The sequence below is a fragment of the Salvelinus fontinalis genome, chromosome 5 (assembly GCF_029448725.1).
Source record: "Salvelinus fontinalis isolate EN_2023a chromosome 5, ASM2944872v1, whole genome shotgun sequence".
In the NCBI taxonomy this organism is placed as follows: domain Eukaryota; kingdom Metazoa; phylum Chordata; class Actinopteri; order Salmoniformes; family Salmonidae; genus Salvelinus; species Salvelinus fontinalis.
In genome coordinates, this window is record NC_074669.1 from 64,351,555 (window position 1) to 64,369,897 (window position 18,343).

The 18,343-nt window shown below is 46.1% G+C and overlaps 1 non-coding gene across 1 annotated transcript; it reads left to right on the top strand.

The window, feature by feature from the left end:
* Positions 1-6,679: 6,679 nt before the first annotated feature.
* trnaa-ugc (transfer RNA alanine (anticodon UGC)) lies at positions 6,680-6,755 on the top strand. Its single transcript has one exon. It is a non-coding gene; the product is annotated as a tRNA-Ala (tRNA).
* Positions 6,756-18,343: the final 11,588 nt, after the last annotated feature.

The window sequence follows — 18,343 nt, forward strand, 5'->3', positions numbered from 1 at the left end:
TATAGAGTCAACATGAGACAGACCAGGTCCTATAGAGCCAACATGAGACAGACCAGGTCCTATAGAGTCAACATGAGACAGAACAGGTTCTATAGAGTCAACAATAGACAGACCAGGTCTTACAGCGTCAACAATAGACAGATCAGGTCCTATAGAGTCAACATGAGACAGATCAGGTCCTATAGAGTCAACATGAGACAGACCAGGTCCTGTAGAGTCAACATGAGACAGACCAGGTCCTATAGAGTCAACATGAGACAGACCAGGTCCTATAGAGTCAACATGAGACAGACCAGGTCCTATATAGTCAACATGAGACAGACCAGGTCCTATAGAGTCAACATGAGACAGATCTGGTCCTATAGATTCAACATGAGACATATCAGGTCCTATAGAGTCAACATGATACAGATCAGGTCCTATAGAGTCAACATGAGACAGACCAGGTCCTATAGAGTCAACATGAGACAGATCAGGTCCTATAGAGTCAACATGAGACAGACCAGGTCCTATAGAGTCAACATGTCTCTGAGACAGATCAGGTCCTATAGAGTCAACATGAGACAGATCAGGTCCTACAGAGTCAACATGAGACAGATCAGATCCTATAGAGTCAACATGAGACAGATCAGTTCCTACAGAGTCAACATGAGACAGATCAGGACCTATAGAGTCAACATGTCTCTGAGACAGATCAGGTCTTATATAGTCAACATGAGACAGATCAGGTCCTACAGAGTCAACATGAGACAGATCAGGTCCTATAGAGTCAACATGAGACAGACCAGGTCCTATAGAGTCAACATGAGACAGACCAGGTCCTATAGAGTCAACATGAGACAGACCAGGTCCTATAGAGTCAACATGAGACAGACCAGGTCCTATAGAGTCAACATGAGACAGATCAGGTCCTATAGGATCAACATGAGACAGATCAGGTCCTATAGAGTCAACATGAGACAGACCAGGTCCCATAGAGTCAACATGAGACAGATCAGGTCCTATTGAGTCAACATGAGACAGATCAGGTCCTATAGAGTCAACATGAGACAGATCAGGTCCTATAGAGTCAACATGATACAGATCAGGTCCTATAGAGTCAACATGATACAGATCAGGTCCTATAGAGTCGTCATGACGCCCACAGAATCCCCTCCAGCTGTTTGCGTAACTGGGGTGTGTACATAATCGCTGGTATTGTTCTGAGTCAGACTGAAACCTGTCTCTCTGTCTGTCTGTCTGTCTGTCTGTCTGTCTATCTGTGTGTCTGTCTGTGTGTCTGTCTGTCTGTCTGTCTGTCTGGACTGATTTGAACCCAGGACTCCTGCAAGCTGTAAGACTGTATTATTGCACTGAGCCAAGGCTCAGATAGTAGCTTGGGGGAGCGAACACGAGTCTTCAGGGCTTAGAAGTGTCATGTCTGCTGGTTCCACGGGTGTCTGTATCTATGAATATATAAACATTTTGTCCCTCCTGACTTCTGATGAGGAGATGAGATTCTACATTTATACGCCAACCAAGATTTTAAATTACTTTATTTTTTTTACAGACATCCAAATAGACTTCCAGGATAGAAATACATTACTGTGTGTGTGTGTGTGTGTGTGTGTGTGTGTGTGTGTGTGTGTGTGTGTGTGTGTGTGTGTAGAGAGGCCTGATTGCTTTGTGAAACATGATTAACCTTGAAGGTCAGGATCGGTAAATGAGATGCCACAAATATCAGTTAGCAGGAGGAAGATCTACACACACACACACACACTCTTGCTGATGGCTAATGCATAAATTAACACTGTCCACAGTAACAGGGCATCTGTTAGGGCTGTCGCTTTCCTCATCCTCGGATGAGGTGAGGAGAGAAGGATCTTCAGACCAAAATGCGGAGTCAGGGAAATAAGCCATCTTTTATTTATAAACGACAAACTGATGGCAACACGAAACAAAACAAAACACTTTCAAAACTTACAAAATAACAAAACGACGTAGAACGAAACCTGAACATAAACTCACATTACATAACGTAAACTTACGGACAGGAACGTTACATCAAAACACACGAACAGCCAAACAGTCCCGAAAGTGAAATACATCGACAACGACGAAGACATCACAGGAGACAATCACCCACAAACAAACAGTGAGAATGCCCTACCTAAATATGACTCTTAATTAGAGGCAAACGCAAACCACCTGCCTCTAATCAAGAGCCATACCAGGCAAACAAAACCAACATAGAAACAGATAACATAGACTGCCCACCCAAAACACATGCCCTGACCATAAACACATAAAAACAACATAAAACAGGTCAGGACTGTTACAGTACCCCCCCCTCAAGGTGCGCACGCCGGGCGCACCAGCACAAAGTCCAGGGGAGGGTCCGGGTGGGCAGTTGACCACGGTGGTGGTTCCGGCTCAGGACGCTGTCCCCATACCATCATAGTCACTCCCCTCTTCTGTCTACCCCTTCTAATGACCACCCTAACACTACCCTCCCCTAAATAAACGACCAGCACCGGAACAAGGGGCAGCACCGGGACAATGGGCAGCACCGGGACAAGGGGCAGCACCGGGACAAGGGGTAGCACCGGGACAAGGGGCAGCACCGGGACAAAGGGCAGCACCGGGACAAAGGGCAGCACCGGGACAAGGGACAGCACCGGGACAAGGGGCAGCACCGGGACAAGGGGCAGCACCGGGACAAGGGGCAGCACCGGGACAAGGGGCAGCACCGGGACAAGGGGCAACACCGGGACAAGGGGCAACACCGGGACAAGGGGCAGCACCGGGACAAGGGGCAACACCGGGACAAGGGGCAGATCCCGGCTGAAGGACTCTGGCAGGTCCTGTTTGGACGGCTCTGGCAGGTCCTGGCTGGACGGCTCTGGCAGGTCCATGCAAGCTGACGGCTCTCGACACTCATGGCAGACTGACGGCTCTCTACGCTCATGGCAGGCTGACAGCTCTCGACGCTCATGGCAGGCTGACGGCTCTCGACGCTCATGGCTCTCTGACGGCTCTGGCTGCTCATGGCTCTCTGACGGCTCTGGCTGCTCATGGCTCTCTGACGGCTCTGGCTGCTCATGGCTCTCTGACGGCTCTGGCTGCTCATGGCTCGCTGACGGCTCTGGCAGATCCTGTCTGGTTTGCAGCTCTGGCATATCCTGTCTGGTTGGCGGCTCTGGCAGATCCTGTCTGGTTGGCGGCTCTGGCAGATCCTGTCTGGTTGGCGGCTCTGGCAGATCCTGTCTGGTTGGCGGCTCTGGCAGATCCTGTCTGGCGGGCGGCTCTAGCGGCTCCTGTCTGGCTGACGGCTCTAGCGGCTCCTGTCTGGCGGATGGCTCTGTAGGCTCATGGCAGACGGGCGGCTTTGCAGGCTCATGGCAGACGGGCGGCTTTGCAGGCTCCTGGCAGACGGATGGCTCAGATGGCGCTGGGGAGACGGATGGCTCAGATGGCGCTGGGGAGACGGATGGCTCAGATGGCGCTGGGGAGACGGATGGCTCAGATGGCGCTGGGGAGACGGATGGCTCAGATGGCGCTGGGGAGACGGATGGCTCTGGCCGGATACGGTACACTGTAGACCTGGTGCGTGGTGCCGGAACTGGAGGCACCGTGCTAATGACAAGCACCTTCCTACTAGTGCGGGGAGCAGGGACAAGGCACACTGTATTCTCAAAGCCTACTCTATCCCTGATGCGTGGTACCGGCACTGGTGACACCGGGCTGAGGACAAGCACATCAGGATTAGTAGGGGGAGTGTGTTTAGGGCTCTGGAGACGCACTGGTAGCTTAGTGCGTGGTGCCGGAACTGGAGGCACCGGGCTAGATACACGCACTACAGGGAGAGTGCGTGGAGGAGGAACAGGGCTCAGGATACGCACTGGTAGCCTAGTGCATAGTGTAGACACTGTAGGTACTAGGCTGGGGCGGGGAGGTAGTGCCGGAAATACCGGACCGTGGAGGCGTACTGGCACTCTTGAGCATTGAACCTGCCCAACCTTACCTGGTTGAATGCTCCCGGTTGCCCGACCAGTGCGGGAGGTGGAATAACCCGCACCGGCCTATGTAGGCGAACCGGGGAAACCATGCGTAAGGCAGGTGCCATGTATGCCGGCCCGAGGAGACGCACTGGAGACCAGACGCGTTGAGCCGGCCTCATAACACCTGGCTCAATACCCAATCTAGCCCTCCCAGTGGGGGGAGGTGGAATAACCCGCACTGGGCTATGCACTCGTACAGGAGACACCGTGCGCTCTACTGCGTAACACGGCGCCTGCCCGTACTCCCGCTCTCCACGGTAAGCCTGGGAAGTGGGCGCAGGTCTCCTACCTGCCCTTGGCCCACTATCTCCTAGCCCCCCCCAAGAAATTTTTGGGAATTACTCACGGGCTTTTTTGGCTTCCGTGCCAGACGCGTTCCCTCATAGCTCCGGTTCCTCTCTCCGGTAGCCTCCGCTCTCCTCAGTGCCTCCAGCTGTTCCCATGGGAGGCGATCTCTACCAGCTAGGATCTCCTCCCATGTGTAGACACCCTTTCCATCCAAAACATCGTCCCATGTCCATTGCTCCTTTCTCTCCTGTCCCCTACTCCGTTTCGTTTTCCCTTGCCGCTTGGTCTTAGCGTGGAGGTGGGTGATTCTGTTAGGGCTGTCGCTTTCCTCATCCTCGGATGAGGTGAGGAGAGAAGGATCTTCAGACCAAAATGCGGAGTCAGGGAAATAAGCCATCTTTTATTTATAAACGACAAACTGATGGCAACACGAAACAAAACAAAACACTTTCAAAACTTACAAAATAACAAAACGACGTAGAACGAAACCTGAACATAAACTCACATTACATAACGTAAACTTACGGACAGGAACGTTACATCAAAACACACGAACAGCCAAACAGTCCCGAAAGTGAAATACATCGACAACGACGAAGACATCACAGGAGACAATCACCCACAAACAAACAGTGAGAATGCCCTACCTAAATATGACTCTTAATTAGAGGCAAACGCAAACCACCTGCCTCTAATCAAGAGCCATACCAGGCAAACAAAACCAACATAGAAACAGATAACATAGACTGCCCACCCAAAACACATGCCCTGACCATAAACACATAAAAACAACATAAAACAGGTCAGGACTGTTACAGCATCATATATAGTAAACATCCCTCCAGCCCTCCTCCACTGAACGGACCATTATAACCCAGAAACCTGATTGGACCCCAATCAGGTACATTAGTGCAGCTCTGAATGTCAGAAACCTGATTGGACCCCCATCTCATCAGGTACATTAGTGCATCACTGAATGTCAGAAACCTGATTGGACCCCCCATCAGGTACATTAGTGCAGCTCTGAATGTCAGAAACCTGATTGGACCCCCATCAGGTACATTAGTGCAGCTCTGAATGTCAGAAACCTGATTGGACCCCCATCAGGTACATTAGTGCATCACTGAATGTCAGAAACCTGATTGGACCCCCATCAGGTACATTAGTGCAGCTCTGAATGTCAGAAACCTGATTGGACCCCCATCAGGTACATTAGTGCATCACTGAATGTCAGAAACCTGATTGGACCCCCATCAGGTACATTAGTGCAGCTCTGAATGTCAGAAACCTGATTGGACCCCCATCAGGTACATTAGTGCATCACTGAATGTCAGAAACCTGATTGGACCCCCATCAGGTACATTAGTGCAGCTCTGAATGTCAGAAACCTGATTGGACCCCCATCAGGTACACTAGTGCAGCTCTGAATGTCAGAAACCTGATTGGACCCCCATCAGGTACATTAGTGCAGAGCTGAATGTGACTCCATATCAGAGTGGGGTTCACGGACTACAGACTGACAGCTGTTTATTATACAGACCTCATAGACTGTACACACGTTATAAAGAGGGTGTGACTGTGTGTGTGTGTGTGTGTGTGTGTGTGTGTGTGTGTGTGTGTGTGTGTGTGTGTGTGTGTGTGTGTGTGTGTGTGTGTGTGTGTGTGTGTGTGTGTGTGTGTGTGTGTGTGTGTGTGTGTGTGTGTGTGTGTGTGTGTGTAACGGCACCAGCCAATCTCACCGATAGGAGGCCCATGGAGGAACAAGCTAAAGAAGGACCAAAATCATAAACACAACATAACAATATAAATAACAACATTATGAATCATAACAACAACAATATAAATCATAACAACAACAATATGAATCATAACAACAACAATATAAATAACAACAATATAAATCATAACAATAACAACAATATAAATCATAACAATAACAACATTATAAATCATAACAACAACAATATGAATCATAACAACAACAATATAAATAACAAGAATATAAATCATAACAATAACAACAATATAAATCATAACAACAACATTATAAATCATAACAATAACAACATTATGAATCATAATAACAACAATATGAATCATAACAACAACAATATGAATCATACCAATAACAACATTATAAATCATAACAATAACAATATAAATAACAACAATATAAATCATAACAATAACAACAATATGAATCATAACAATAACAATATAAATCATAACAACAACAACAATATGAATCATAACAATAACAACAATATGAATCATAACAATAACAACATTATAAATCATAACAACAACAATATGAATCATAACAATAACAACATTATAAATCATAACAACAGGGCCCCGTGTGGCTCAGTTGGTAGAGCATGGCGCTTGCAACGCCAGGGTTGTGGGTTCGATTCCCACGGGGGGCCAGTACAAAAAAGTATGAATGTATGTACTTGTAAGTCGCTCTGGATAAGAGCGTCTGCTAAATGACTTAAATGTAATGTAAATGTAAATGTAAACAACAATATGAATCATAACAATAACAACAATATAAATCATAACAATAACAACAATATAAATCATAACAACAACAACAATATAAATCATAACAACAACAATATGAATCATAACAATAACAACAATATGAATCATAACAATAACAACAATATAAATCATAACAATAACAACATTATAAATCATAACAACAACAATATAAATCATAACAACAACAACAATATAAATCATAACAATAACAACAATATGAATCATAACAACAACAATATAAATCATAACAATAACAACAATATAAATCCTAACAACAACAATATGAATCATAACAACAACAATATAAATAACAACAATATAAATCATAACAATAACAACAATATGAATCATAACAATAACAACATTATAAATCATAACAATAACAACAATATAAATCATAACAATAACAACAATATAAATCATAACAACAACAATATAAATCATAACAATAACAACATTATAAATCATAACAATAACAACAATATAAATCATAACAATAACAATATAAATAACAACAATATGAATCATAACAATAACAACAATATAAATCATAACAATAACAACATTATAAATCATAACAATAACAATATAAATAACAACAATATAAATCATAACAATAACAACATTATGAATCATAACAATAACACCGATATAAATCATAACAATAACAACATTATAAATCATAACAATAACAACAATATAAATCATAACAATAACAACATTATGAATCATAACAATAACACCGATATAAATCATAACAATAACAACATTATAAATCATAACAATAACAACAATATAAATCATAATAACAACAATATGAATCATAACAATAACAACATTATAAATCATAACAATAACAACAATATAAATCATAACAATAACAACATTATGAATCATAACAACAACAACGATATAAATCATAACACCAATATAATCATAAGATACCAATATATATCATAACACTATAATCCTAAATGTAAAGGGGTGATCTGGTCTGTCGGGAACCACGTCATCACTGCTATATAACTACAATGTATTAAAAGGTGCCTTGCTGTGTGTCACTTTAAGGGTTAAAGATGTTCTGAGAAAACGGTTTTCGCATTTTGAACGAGAAACAGGAAGTCGAGAAACAGGAAGTTACTGACTCACCGCGATGGGAACCCCCCCCCCCCCACCCTCCCCCACCCCCCATCCGGCTGCAACGTTCTCTGCACATGTTATACATTAAACGTATCAGTGTGTGTTAGAAGATGACTGTGCAAGACGGCGTTTTATGAAAAAACGTTAACGTGTGAAGTGCGTAGGCTGATCGCTGTGTGTTTGGGTTTGATCCCTCGCAGAACTTTCCTTATAGATTACGGAGGTACTTCTGTTCGTGAACTTCTGTCTGCAATTGCATTTATAACTAAACGAAGAGTTTTAAAAACGAAAGTATCCTGTGTTTGTGTCGTATTTCCAACTGGACTTTTTGAATACCACTCTGTGTAAAGGATCCCCCTCGACATTTTTTGGGCGAGCTAGCCAGGAGTGAGTGAACATTGTTGCTGGGAGGACCATCGTCCACTGTGTTGCTGGGAGGACCATCGTCCACTGTGTTGCTGGGAGGACCATCGTCCACTGTGTTGCTGGGAGGACCATCGTCCACTGTGTTGCTGGGAGGACCATCGTCCACTGTGTTGCTGGGAGGACCATCGTCCACTGTGTTGCTGGGAGGACCATCGTCCACTGTGTTGCTGGGAGGACCATCGTCCACTGTGTTGCTGGGACGACCATCGTCCACTGTGTTGCTGGGAGGACCATCGTCCACTGTGTTGCTGGGACGACCATCGTCCACTGTGTTGCTGGGACGACCATCGTCCACTGTGTTGCTGGGAGGACCATCGTCCACTGTGTTGCTGGGAGGACCATCGTCCACTGTGTTGCTGGGAGGACCATCGTCCACTGTGTTGCTGGGAGGACCATCGTCCACTGTGTTGCTGGGAGGACCATCGTCCACTGTGTTGTGCATCGAATTAACAAGGTAAACAGACGCCTGTTATAATCTAAAGTCTGAGATTATTTTTTTTTTAAACACTGTGTTTCTGATGACTCGTTCCAGTATGTAAGTGTCACCTCACTCCCGGAGTTGGTAAAAGATTATGATAGTCGATAAGATACCTACATTTATATGAACCCGGGATGTATTAATATGGGAATGTTGATCTATGACAAAAACAAAATAATTTTGTTTAATTCTGTCCTGACCTGTGGGGAGGACTAGAATTTTGTTTATTTCTGTCCTGGCCTGTGGGGAGGACTAGAATTTTGTTTATTTCTGTCCTGACCTGTGGGGAAGACTAGAATTTTGTTTATTTTTGTCCTGACCTGTGGGAAGGGTAAACATTTGTGTTTATTTCTGTCCTGACCTGTGCGGAGGACTAGAATTTTGTTTATTTCTGTCCTGACCTGTGGGAAGGACTAGAATTTTGTTTATTTCTGTCCTGGCCTGTGGGGAAGACTAGAATTTTGTTTATTTCTGTCCTGACCTGTGGGGAAGACTAGAATTTTGTTTATTTCTGCCCTGACCTGTGGGGAGGGTGAGAATTTGTGTTTATTTATGTCCTGACCTGTGGGGAAGACTAGAATTTTGTTTATTTCTGTCCCGACCTGTGGGGAGGGTAAAAATTGGTGTTTATTTCTGTCCTGACCTGTGGGGAGGACTAGAATTTTGTTTATTTCTGTCCTGATCTGTGGGGAGGACTAGAATTTTGTTTATTTCTGTCCTGGCCTGTGGGGAAGACTAGAATTTTGTTTATTTCCGTCCTGATCTGTATGGAGGACTAGATTGTGTTTTTATTTCTGTATTGTGTTCTAATGTATGATTTATAACTGTTGGGATTATAAATTGGTAGATGCCCCCACCCCCCCCAAAAAATATTTTGAACTAAAAGCATTAGATCATTGTGATGGGTTTATCCAGTTCAACAACACGATGATCGGTGTGTGGGATTAGATTTGGGATTATTATAAAAGTGTTTGATAGTAGGAGAAGGACAGAATCAATTATTCATATTGTGTATTATTAAAATCCACATATGAAATAACCGTTCCATAGTGAAAGAATAGACGGAGATTCGCCCTCCAGCGTAGATATTGTAGCGAGAGTGAAAACCTATTTTACATTCACTACATGTATACTGTCGATCCTTCTACATTAGCATGGTTAACGAACGGGTTAAACTAGACAAGTGACTCACACGCGTAGAATAGAATTGAGTTTTCCGTGTATCACCCAGGAACTACACCCACACTCTGATAGAGAGGGTAGAGGTAGCCACGTAAAATATTAACAGGTGGAAACGTGACCTATATAGGACCACACATAGAAAACAACCACTTAGCCCACGTTACACGCAGCTCGTCATGAGTAAAAACCCACAAAACACCATGGCAGACTCAACAGAATATAGAGAGGCTCCTAGCGACCGTACTCCGACGAAGCCTGATACTCCACTAGCATATCTGCAGGATAAATATCCATTCCTGAAGAAGGATCTGGTGTGGGTGTTTGAGAAATGGTATAAGTGGACAGAGAAAGAGGAAAAATATCGATACCCCGAAACAGGTTCATTTGATATGGAGAAATGCCTAGTCGTAACGGAAATGGTGAAAGACCGGCAAGCAAACAAGAAAAAGGACCAGGGGAAAGTTACAGAACTCTACGTTACAATACTAGGGCTACTGACAACTGAAGGACAGACACTCGATGCACTGAGTCAACTAAGCTATCTCATGACTCAGGTGGCCTTGGAAGGAAGAAAAACAAGAAATACCGGATCAGGTCCGGTGCGTCCAACAGCAACCCCACCATATGAAGACGGGGGCCGGGAAAGCTGTAAACTCCCAGTCACGGGAGGACTGTCTCCCCTGATTTTTACTGGAGAAGAAGTGATATTAAGAGGGGAGATAATGAGAGAAGAAGAGGATGACAGACAGAACATTTCTAGAGATGGAAAGAAGAAAGCGGAGGAAAGGAACACTTTATCATCCTATAAAACTCCCGCCAGTCCGTACTTATTAGGTTCCCCCACCTTTCCCCTTGAAGGAAGAACGGACCTCCCAAGGTGGACGGGCAGTGGCGATTTGGATAAGGAAAAGAAAGGCAAAGGAGGTGAAAAGGAAAATATGTATCCGAAAGTAAGAACAAGTAGAGATAAATTCTATGAGCAAAAATTGGAGAAAGAAGAGAAGGCGGAAATAGAGGATCAACTGAAAGAAATACGGAGAAAAAGAAGAGAGAAACAGAAACTGGCAGCATCGGGGGATGAAGAAGATGAAGAGACGGAAAGGAAAATGGAGGAACTGAAGGAAGACATTGACTCACTAGATACAGCCACTGATGAATCAGAGGAAGAACTCAGGGAGATGAGGCTAAACCCAACACCAAAGAAATCTTCTGGCTCCAGTGATTACAGATTGTACAAGACTGACCCACAAGGGCAAGTGTATGTTGAGTACAAACCAAATCTTGACGGTGCCTTGAAGAAAGCTCAGTTAACACAGCTTGAGAAAGCAAACAAGAGCACAGGAGGACCTGACCTCGTAGTGATGAACACTCCCGTTCCTGCAGCACTACCCAGTGGACCTGGAGCAGCACCACAGCCATTTGTGCCTGTCCCTCCACAGGAGTACAGGAACCCACAGCCATTCCATCCTCCCACTCCACCCATGGGACCAGTTCAGTGCTGGGGATGTGGCCAGTTCGGACATAAAAGGAACCGGTGTCCACAAGGACCCCAATATACCCGTGCACGGAATCCGCAGCCTGGATTCAGGAGAAGACTTGGGGGAAACTACAGAGGAGGTAACAGAGGAAGATATCAAGGACAAGGTAGATCCTGGAAGAACACCAAAGACCACGGAAGACATTTTGTTAATCAGGCTGGAGATCTGAAGATTGAAATTGAAAATGACTGTACCCGTATTCCTTGCACTCCTGAAATAATTGAATACAGCCCCCAACAGAGGCAGGACGAAGATGACCTCAGTTCGGTACCAGACTACCTGTGGTCAAAACCACAAAACACCATGGCGGACTCAACAGAATATAGAGAGGTTCCTAGCAACCGTACTCCGATGAAGCCTGATACTCCACTAGCATATCTGCAGGATAAATATCCATTCCTGAAGAAGGATCTGGTGTGGGTTTTTGAGAAATGGTATAAGTGGACAGAGAAAGAGGAAAAATATCGATACCCCGAAATAGGTTCATTTGATAAGGAGAAATGCCGAGTCGTAATGGAAATGGTGAAAGACGGGCAAGCAAACAAGAAAAAGGACCAGAGGAAAGGTACAGAACTCTACATTACAATACTAGGGCTACTGACAACTGAAGGACAGACATTCGATGCACTGAGTCAACTAAGCTATCTCAAGGGTTTTCCCATGATCGGAGATTTATCCCGCTTGACTAACCACGTGTATGGAGTTGACAGCGATTTCGGCTTCTGGATTGACGGACTGAAAAGGAAGTGGATGAAAGAACTAGGGGAGCGACATGACAACACCTTTGAGACTGAAGAAATGTTCTACGACAAAGCTTGTGAGAACTTACCAGACAAAGTACAGTCTAAGGTAAAAGATGTTGTTGGATGGCATAGAATGGACGGCCCCACAAAAGAGGATCACTTGCAGAATTTCTGCAGAATTTGGTCTAATGAAAAAACAGAAGAAAAAACGCAAAAATCTGATCTTGACGATGCCTTGAAGAAAGCTCAGCTAACACAGCTTGAGAAAGCAAACAAGAGCACAGGAGGACCTGACCTCGTAGTGATGAACACTCCCGTTCCTGCAGCACTACCCAGTGGACCTGGAGCAGCACCACAGCCATTTGTGCCTGTCCCTCCACAGGAGTACAGGAACCCACAGCCATTCCATCCTCCCACTCCACCCATGGGACCAGTTCAGTGCTGGGGACGTGGCCAGTTCGGACATAAAAGGAACCGGTGTCCACAAGGACCCCAATATACCCGTGCATGGAATCCGCAGCCTGGATTCAGGCAAAGACATTGGGGAAACTACAGAGGAGGCAACAGGGGAAACTACAGAGGAGGCAACAGAGGAAGATATCAAGGACAAGGTAGATCCTGGAAGAACACCAAAGACCACGGAGGCCATTTTGTTAATCAGGCTGGAGATCTGAAGATTGACATTGAAAATGACTGTACCCGTATTCCTTGCACTCCTGAAATAATTGAATACAGCCCCCAACAGAGGCAGGACGAAGATGACCTCAGTTCGGTACCAGACTACCTGTGGTCAAAAGGGGAACACGACATCGGGTTGATAAAATCCGCCGAGCCTGTCCTGGTCAGGCTTAAACCAGGATATGAGGGTCCGAGACAGAAACAGTACACAATGTCACCCGAAGGAGAGCAAGGAATAGGTGCCACCATCGGTAAACTCAACCAAGGTCAAGTGATATACCCTACCATCAGCTTGTATAACACACCTATCCTCCCTGTGAAGAAGCCTACAGGGAAATACAAGATGGTGCAGGATTTCAGACAACTTAATAAAATGGTGGACTCTGAGTTTCCATTGGTTCCTGACCCATCAGTAATACTGTCAAGTGTTCCACCTGAAGCATCGACCTTTTCTTTCATTGAACTACGTGGTGCATTTCTCTCAGTCCCACTCCACCCGGACTGTCACAACCTGTTCTCTTTCTCTTACAAAGGAACTCAGTACACTTACAATCGTCTTCCACGTGGATTTTGTGAAAGCCCTTCAATCTTCAACCGTGTCCTCCAGAATGACCTAAGAGATGTAGCATTCCCTGGAGGAAGCACTCTGGTTCAACACGTCGATGACCTTTTGATCTGTTCAACAACTCCAGAAATTTGCAAGATTGACACCCTCCACCTGTTGAAGGAACTGGCAGTAAGGGGACACAAAGTTTCAAAGGAGAAACTACAGCTGTGGAAACCCAAAGTCCTATTTATAGGACTGGAGATGTCACAACATCAGAAGACTCTGTCAAAAGAAAGAATCAAGACAATCCTTAACACACCAAGACCGGTGAACATTAAAGGCCTTATGTCGTTTCTTGGGTGTACGGGATATTGTAGGAATTGGATTTGCGACTACTCGGTGATTGCGAGTCCGCTGAGGGAGATGTGTAACGGCAGGCCTTCAGAGGAATTGGTGTGGAACACGGACCAAGCTAAGGCCTTTGAAGACCTGAAGAGAACACTGGCTAACGCTCCTGCTCTGGGCGTGCCGGACTTCAAGGAACATTTCTACATTCATGTAGCCGAGAGAGGAGGCTTTGCCTCTGCCGTTGTGACTCAAAAGGTTAGTAACGAGCACAAACCCTGTGCTTACTACTCTACCAGATTGGATAACGTGGTGAGAGGAATGCATCCATGTGATAGAAGCCTGGCGGCGACTGCATATGCGATTGAAAAAAGCGCATCACTGATACTTACGCACAATGCAACTGTGTACGTGTCATATGTAGTGTTGGCACTTCTGAACCAGAAAAACTCCTGTCTCACAGCCGCAAGACTGGCAGGATACGAGACTCTACTTACAAAGCCAAACCTTACCATTGAGACATGTGCAACTGTAAACCCTGCAGATTTTGCTGGCAGCTAGACAAGAAGGTACGCCTCACTGTTGCGAATAACAGATTCAAATTTGACTCTAAGGCCTGATCTCTCTGCCTCCCCTCTGCCACGGTGGTTTCTGTAGATGGGTCTGCCTTACATTGATCAAACAACAGGTAGGAAACATGCTGGTTTAAGGTGTTGTGTCAATTGATAAGAGCGTACACATAAAACAACTCTTTAGCAGAAACGTTCTCTGCTCAGCAAGGTGAACTACCAGCGCTGTTACGTTCCCCAGTTTCTGTGTTGTTTTGGGTTTGTATGTGTTTATTTTCAGGGAAATGGCTTCCTGGATTCTAACCAGCTGATTGGTCGGCCCCCCACATGGACGATTGGAGCTCTGAACACTCCCCCTCGTCAGAGGAAACAGCTGTTTTCAATGACCAACTCTCTGGTAAAAGCCAGTGTTCCTTTATCAGGAGAAGAGAGAACTTCTTTGATGTCCTTTGTTGGTTGTTGCTAAGAGACAGTTTTGTTTTAAAGTATTTTTGTAACCGCTACTTCTGAGGTTTGTGTCCCAGCCAATAGGACTCAGTGTTTTTTGGTTATTGAAAATTGTTCCCTTTAAGTTTGTATTATTCTGTTTCATTTGTTCCCAGGGGGGGAAGGGGAAGGCACCTTGGGAGTGTTCAGGCAAGAGGCCTTCGGGCATACATATACCCGTAGTATGTACTCTGTCTATGCACACTAGGTAAGACCTGGGCGGACCAACCCCTGTATTTTGGTTAGCGCATCAGGTGGCGTTAAGGTAGGTAAGTAGTGGGTAGGCAGGGAAGGTAGGAGAGGGGGGCTCTTTAACTTTAACTTTCTTTGCTTTGGTTCCGTCCAGCCCCTTTTCCCCACATTACCGCTTGAAGGAAATAAATTCCCAGTAAACGGTAATATTCTCTGTCTTTGTCATCCTTATCTTTACCTGACATCATAATACCCCATAATGACATCATAATACCCCATAATGACATCATAATACCCCACAATGACATCATAATACCCCACAATGACATCATAATACCACACAATGACATCACAATCCACCTACAGTCACATACCTCTTTACCTCCACCTACAGTCACATACCTCTATACCTCCACCTACAGTCACATACCTCTTTACCTCCACCTACAGTCACAGACCTCTTTACCTCCACCTACAGTCCCATACCTCTTTACCTCCACCTACAGTCACATACCTCTTTACCTCCACCTACAGTCCCATACCTCTTTACCTCCACCTACAGTCCCATACCTCTTTACCTCCACCTACAGTCCCATACCTCTTTACCTCCACCTACAGTCCCATACCTCTTTACCTCCACCTACAGTCACTTACCTCTTTACCTCCACCTACAGTCACATACCTCTTTACCTCCACCTACAGTCACATACCTCTTTACCTCCACCTACAGTCACATACCTCTTTACCTCCACCTACAGTCCCATACCTCTTTACCTCCACCTACAGTCACATACCTCTTTACCTCCACCTACAGTTCCATACCTCTTTACCTCCACCTACAGTCACATACCTCTTTACCTCCACCTACAGTCCCATACCTCTTTACCTCCACCTACAGTCACATACCTCTTTACCTCCACCTACAGTCCCATACCTCTTTACCTCCACCTACAGTCACATACCTCTTTACCTCCACCTACAGTCCCATACCTCTTTACCTCCACCTACAGTCACATACCTCTTTACCTCCACCTACAGTCACATACCTCTTTACCTCCACCTACAGTCCCATACCTCTTTACCTCCACCTACAGTCCCGTACCTCTTTACCTCCACCTACAGTCCCATACCTCTTTACCTCCACCTACAGTCACATACCTCTTTACCTCCACCTACAGTCACATACCTCTATACCTCCACCTACAGTCCCATACCTCTTTACCTCCACCTACAGTCCCATACCTCTATACCTCCACCTACAGTCACATACCTCTTTACCTCCACCTACAGTCGCATAACTCTTTACCTCCACCTACAGTCACATACCTCTTTACCTCCACCTACAGTCCCATACCTCTTTACCTCCACCTACAGTCCCATACCTCTTTACCTCCACCTACAGTCCCATACCTCTATACCTCCACCTACAGTCCCATACCTCTTTACCTCCACCTACAGTCACATACCACTTTACCTCCGCCTACAGTCACAAACCTCTTTCACTCCACCTACAGTCCCATACCTCCTTCACAGTTGAGTGTAGCAAGGTGTTGTGTTCCAACATACGTTGTGGTTACAGCTGGGCGCTGCAACAAAGACCCTGCGACAGGTATCTGGAGACAGGAAGTCACGGGGTAGGCCTTGTCTTCCGTCTACTCTCATTTCCTGTTTGCCGAGTGGCTCGTGGTGGTACGGCTCACTCGTCAAGGGGGGTGGATATGCTAGAGGCTATTTCCTATAATTGGTTTTGTCCATGTCAAGCAGTTCATTTTTTTTTTAAATGCGCAACTTTCGTGCAATATAATATAGCCCGAAGAAACACCTCTAAAAACCTGGTACTTTCCCCCTAGGGGGCTGTATGTCCACCTAGTACTTTCCCCCTAGGGGGCTGTATGTCCACCTAGTACTTTCCCCCTAGGGGGCAGTATGTCCACCTAGTACTTTCCCCCTAGGGGGCTGTATGTCCACCTAGTACTTTCCCCCTAGGGGGCCGTATGTCCACCTAGTACTTTCCCCCTAGGGGGCCGTATGTCCACCTAGTACTTTCCCCCTAGGGGGCTGTATGTCCACCTAGTACTTTCCCCCTAGGGGGCCGTATGTCCACCTAGTACTTTCCCCCTAGGGGGCTGTATGTCCACCTAGTACTTTCCCCCTAGGGGGCTGTATGTCCACCTAGTACTTTCCCCCTAGGGGGCTGTATGTCCACCTAGTACTTTCCCCCTAGGGGGCTGTATGTCCACCTAGTACTTTCCCCCTAGGGGGCTGTATGTCCACCTAGTACTTTCCCCCTAGGGGGCTGTATGTCCACCTAGTACTTTACCCCTAGGGGGCCGTATGTCCACCTAGTACTTTCCCCCTAGGGGGCCGTATGTCCAGCTAGTACTTTACCCCTAGGGGGCCGTATGTGTACCTAGTACTTTCCCCTTAGGGGGCTGTATGTCCACCTAGTACTTTCCCCCTAGGGGGCTGTATGTCCACCTAGTACTTTCCCCCTAGGGGGCTGTATGTCCACCTAGTACTTTCCCCCTAGGGGGCTGTATGTCCACCTAGTACTTTCCCCCTAGGGGGCTGTATGTCCACCTAGTACTTTCCCCCTAGGGGGCTGTATGTCCACCTAGTACTTTCCCCCTAGGGGGCTGTATGTCCACCTAGTACTTTCCCCCTAGGGGGCCGTATGTCCACCTAGTACTTTCCCCCTAGGGGGCTGTATGTCCACCTAGTACTTTCCCCCTAGGGGGCTGTATGTCCACCTAGTACTTTCCCCCTAGGGGGCTGTATGTCCACCTAGTACTTTCCCCCTAGGGGGCTGTATGTCCACCTAGTACTTTCCCCCTAGGGGGCTGTATGTCCACCTAGTACTTTCCCCCTAGGGGGCTGTATGTCCACCTAGTACTTTCCCCCTAGGGGGCTGTATGTCCACCTAGTACTTTCCCCCTAGGGGGCTGTATGTCCACCTAGTACTTTCCCCCTAGGGGGCTGTATGTCCACCTAGTACTTTACCCCTAGGGGGCTGTATGTCCACCTAGTACTTTCCCCCTAGGGGGCTGTATGTCCACCTAGTACTTTCCCCCTAGGGGGCTGTATGTCCACCTAGTACTTTCCCCCTAGGGGGCTGTATGTCCACCTAGTACTTTCCCCCTAGGGGGC